Consider the following 6,000-nt stretch of genomic DNA (forward strand, 5'->3'; position numbering starts at 1 on the left):
CTAATTCAAATTCTGTGGGTGAACCAAAAAGAGCACAAACATGACAAAAAACTGTCAAACAAAAACAAAATTTAATCAATACAACAATCAAAAAAACAGAACTCAATAAATTGTAATAATAAATCGGAAATTAAAGAATCTAAATCAAAAGAACAAAAATCTTTCATCACAACATAGCAGAAAGTCAAGAGTAAAGACAGTGGAGGCAAATACAAATGGAGAATAGCAGCAAGAATGACAACACATAAATGGATGTTCTTCATCACCAAATCCTAAAGAGAGAGAGGTTGAAGGTACCAGTGAAAGCGGAGATCGTTGGAAGCTAGTTAATCTGTGTTTTCCATGCCCAACAACAATAGAGACTGATTACATGTCGCTACTTTCATTTTTGCAATAATTCTAATGAAACACACATTAATAATTTTTATCTGCTCTAAAAACCCATTTATCAATGAGGTTTACCACAAAATAACTGAGATTATTCAACTGAAATGATTATCATTTTTCTTGCTAACCTTTTTTAGGCAACATTCATGTTCTTTTACTTATTTAATCAAAAGTTTAAAATGCGTGTACTTTTATACACCACTAAACTTTAAGTAACTAACAGTAAGTCTAGTAGTATGGATCCAAATCTGGCAAAATATTGTTTCAAAGCTAGCAAAAAACAGAGAAATCTACAAATACCGAAAAGTGGAATGAAAGACAACACAAACCAAAATTTAAAAAACGGGTATAGGGAAACACACAATTAGTAAAAATAGAAATGCTATAAACTACAAACCATTTTGATTTTCCTTTTTTTCTGTCTTTAGTACCAAATTTCATGACTCTTCTCAATTTTTTTGGATTGTGTTATTCAATTCCTCTTGCTTTAAAAATCACAACTGTTGGGTCTCAACAACATACCAATGGACCACAAATATTCACTCAGGAATTTGAAAGTAACTCAAAAACATCAAACAAACATATAGTAAAAGACAAATAGTAACAATGAATGCAAATAGTAATTACATTACAATTCAAAATTTATTTTTTCTTATTTAAACATGATAAGTCACAATCCAAATTGAATCATGTGAGTTCATATGTAAAGAGAACACTTCAATATTTGCATTCATTAAGGATCTTAATTCTAGCAAGAACCAAAGAAATTAAAATCTAATTGTACCTTTTAATTCTCTTATTGCAAAAGTCCCAATGTCTTTATCTGGCACAGGGAAACGGTATTCTGCAACTGGAGGGAGAAACAGAAGAAAAAGAAAAAAAAACAATTCAGAAATTAATTTCAGTGGCAAACGAAGAAAAAAAAATTACCAAACAGGAACAAAATTCTAACCAAAAAAACAATAATCGACAAAAAAAAACCCAAGAAATTGAAAAAATAAATGGGAACGAAGAACTCTCTCCTTCTCTCTTATTTCTCTGTTTTTGCCCTCTCTAAACCTAAATCATATATAACCCCAAATTTCAAAAAATCAAATCAAAACCTAAAGTTACCCAAATACCTAAATAAAAATCAATCCAAATCAGAGCAACTACAAACGAAAAACTTTAAATATATACTGCAATAACCTTAACAACAATGGTAAAAAAGAAATGTATGTTCTTCGGCACCAAATCGATTTCAATTTAAGAAAAATCGTCAATGAATGTACACTCTACAATAATTTTCAAACCCTAGGCACGGTAATTGAATAGAGAACAAAAAAAGGGGGAAAAAGCATGCGTACCTTCTGAGCTATCTTTTGAATCACTTTCAAAGAGCCTATTTTTGCAGAGGACGAACTAAGTCTTTCAGTTTTCACCGCTGCAGAAGACGAACAGAGTATCTTTTTTTTTCGCTTACTTTTCGATTTTCCTTTTTCGTATGTTTGTTGGTCTGGAACACGGTATTTGGATCTGTCTAGCTATGAAGTTGCAGCGAAGAGATTAAAATCAGAGTCTGGTCTGTGCGGCTATGGAGTAACAAAGAAGAGGCAGAAGTCAAAGTGAAAAAAAGGGTTTGTGTCTTAGGGTTTGCGGTTTTTTTTATTATAAATAAACGTTTAATGAAAGCGAATGAAAAACGTTTAATGAAAGTGAATCTCCAAACGCACCATATGGCCTTTTTTTGCTTACATGTCAACACCTCCTTAATTATAGCAAAAGGCTTCTGCTTTTATATATAGTATTAGATAATGGTAACATGAATATTGGGACATTATCATATAGTCCATGAAATGCATAGTATGTGATTTATGTTAAAAGTAACAGAAGATATAAATCACAAGTTCTTTGTAAACTCAGAATTTTAGGTCGTAGTCGGTGATGAAATTGGGCATTTCATCTACGAAGACTATAACATATCAACTAAGATGATTTGTCTTGATCAGGAAAATGGAAATTTTTAGTTGATAGGTTGATATGTTTTAAGAGTTAAAACATATTGAACTGGACTGATGTGAAATTTATTATTCTCCTAACAACTGTCAAATGAATAATAAACTCACGAATTATATTTGCATGAACTCTTAATCCTGAGAGAATAATGGACTTGATCATGAGGTGTAGGTTCCTTTGATATATTAGGAGTGAGATCTAGAGTTACAGTCAAAACTTCAGTATGTTGGGCAACCATATTTAATATTGATGGAACATATATTCTCAAGATGGAATTCATAGTCTCTTAACGGAGATATAAAATATTCCCTTGAGATAAGTTTAATGGGTTTGTTATTCAAAATGTTAGGCCTAACTACTTTAGTAAATAGTTACTAGAGTATATATTTATGAAATTGGATTTCATAAATATATGATGAATAACTTAAAGGATTAAGCCGGGTACTCAAGGATAAAATATAGTAATCTACAAAGTGGCAGTCTACTTTCATGACTTTGTATTACTACGAATATTTTTTGAAGGTGTTGCATGTACAATAAAGTCTTGGGATATAATTTATTGATAAGGCGTAGAGTGCAACTATATTTATATAGTGATATTAATATAGTTAATGGTAACTTTGGACTTGTCAAGAGTTGACAGAAAAGCCCAAGGCCCATTGGAGCTAGTGTCTTCTTGGTCCCTTTTAGTCCCACACCAAGCCACACACTTAAGCCCAATTGAAAAGGCCCAAAAGGCCAGCCCAATTAGAATAATCATTTAGACACAAAGGGAGAAATATACAAAATTTTCTGTAGTGAATTATAGTATGAACACTATTGTGAAGTGGTGTATGTAAGTGTTAGACACTGACATTTTCCCTTTGGAACTGATTGAGAGACTACACATCTTGGGCATTAGTGGAATTGGAGTGAAGATTGAAAGTGTTCCCAAACGATTTTGATCTTCGGTTTTAAAATTCACTGCTCCAAGGTACACTTTCTTGTTCTTAAATTCTGAAACTTATATAGTATATGTTAACTATTATGAATGAAGTAGATCTGTTTGTTTTTCCGCTGCGCACATCCATATTTCCATTAATACTCACTTGTTAAATACAATAAAATCTATCCTGACACAAACTCTTGAAAAACTTTGCAAAGAGAGAGTTTATGGCAAGGAAAACTTTGACAACCTATATTTCTGAAACACTTTAAACAAAACACATCAAGGCATCTTTGTGTGAAGCATAAATAAAAGATTGCATACAATAAAATAAGAAACATGTGTATAAAGATAGAAAAAAAACAACACATGTAAAGATAGGTAAAAGAACATACATCAAAATATATATATATATAAACCAAATATAAGTACAATGTATGTCAAATGGTCACAAGACCCATGTACAGGAACAATGTATCTAAAATAGAAAGAAAAGACATAGATACATCAAAATCCTCACTACATCCCTCAAAAAAATGAACACTCAATAACACTCCCCCTATCTCCTAAACTATCCCTCCCCCTATGAGTATGAATACTCTCATCTCAAAACTACTCCCCCTTTTTTGTCACGAGGGACAAAGGAATAAGTGCACCAAGTAGACATCTCATCATCACTAGGTGAGCCAGTATTATCAACATCATCACTACTGGAGTCGTCACTCTCATCCTCGGACGCCGGTGGAGATGGAGACAAAGCAACCGTGAAACCACCCAACACAGCCTGTCGTCGTGCAATATGACCTACAAGGGTGTTCACCTGACACAACTCATCACTAAGTATGTCAAGGCGAGCATCCATGCACATAAGTTGTGCCATGATGGCCTCAAAAGTCACTCCACCCCCTGAAGATGAAGGAGCGGAGGTGGATGGAGCGGTAGAAGCTGGAGGAGCAGCCGTCTCGGTCTAAGTCCACCTCGAGCGAAGTTGTACAAAATTCCGTTTAACGGTAGCGGCATCAATAACACACATGAAAGTGAAGTGGGGAGACTCAAAATAGGATATAGAAAAGTGGTGAAGGAGCTGCGTGATAGCTGAAGGAGAGATGAGCTTATCACAGGTCGTCGTATCCTTATAGACATCTATAAAGGAGAGTATGAAGTGAAAGGGGAAATTTATGGTAAGATCCTCAACGAGGGAAAGTAAAAAAGTGAGCACGAGGCACTGTGATAGTGTTATAGTGAGAGAGAGGATGGAGAACAAAAGTCATAACCATGTTAAGGAACCTCAAACCCTTAGCAAATGCCGAGTAACGTGTGAACTGACGATCACTCCAAAAAGAAGGTGTCTCATAGCAATGAGACGAGAGTTCATCTTTGGACACTGTCTGCAGACGCTCACAACAAGGATAGTTAGGATGTGCTATCTTAGGTGTTGAAAAAATACATGTTTGTATCGCATACAAAATATACGCAGCGGAAAAATAATGGATCTACTTCATTCGCAATTGACAACATGTACTATGTAAGTTTCAGAATTTAAGAACAAGAGAGTGTACCTTGGTGCAGTGAATTTCAAAAACAAAGATTAGAAGCACTTAGGAACACTTTTAATCTTCACTCCAATTCCACTAAAGCCCAAGAAGTGTGGTCTCTCAAGCAGTTTTCCAATGGAGAATTAGAGAGAGTGGCTTACACTCACACATATACCATTTCACAAGAGTCTTGTTCCTTGGGCTTGGAGTGGGACCAAAAGGGACCAGTAAGACACTAGCTTCAATGAACCTTGGGTTTTTCTGTCAACTCTTGACAAGTCCAAAGTTACCATTAACTATATTTAATACCACTATATAAATATACTTGCACTCTAGGCCTTATTTATAAATTATATTCCAAGACTTTATTGTACATGCAACCCCTTTCATAAAATATTTGTAGTAATACAAAGTCATCAATATAGACTGCCACTTTGTAAATTACTACATTTTAATTTCTTGTGTACCCGGTTTAATCCTTTAAGTTATTCATCATATATTTATGAAATCCAATTCCATAAATATATACTTTACTAACTCCTTACTAAAGTGGTTAGGCCTAACACTCTAAATAACCAAATCCATTAAACTTATCTCAAGAAAATATTTTATATCTCCGTTAAGAAACTATGAATTCCATCTTGAGAATATATGTTCCATCAACACTAAATGTCGTTGCCCAACATACTAAGATTTTGATTGTGACTTTAGACCTCACTCCTGATATATCAAAGCAACCTACACTTCATGGTCAAGTCCATTATTCTCTCAAGATTAAGAGTTGATGTAGATAGAAATCGTGAGTTTATTATTCATTTAACAGTTGTTAGGAGAATAATAAATCTCACAATGGTCCAGTTCAATATGTTTTAACTCTTAAAACATATCAACATACCAACTAGAAATCTCCATTTCCATGATCAAGACAAATCATCTTAGTTGATATGTTATAGTCTTTGCAGATGACATGCCCAATTTCATCACCGACTACGAACTAAAATTCTGAGTTTACAAAAAACTTGTGATTTATATCTTTTGTGACTTATATCTTTTGTGACTAAATCACATAGTATGCATCTCATGGACTATATGATAATGTCTCAATATTCATGTTACCATTATTTTTAGATAATAATAAAACAATTTTATTAATCACAA

The sequence above is a fragment of the Castanea sativa genome, chromosome 1, assembly GCF_040712315.1.
Source record: "Castanea sativa cultivar Marrone di Chiusa Pesio chromosome 1, ASM4071231v1".
Classification (NCBI taxonomy): Eukaryota; Viridiplantae; Streptophyta; class Magnoliopsida; order Fagales; family Fagaceae; genus Castanea; species Castanea sativa.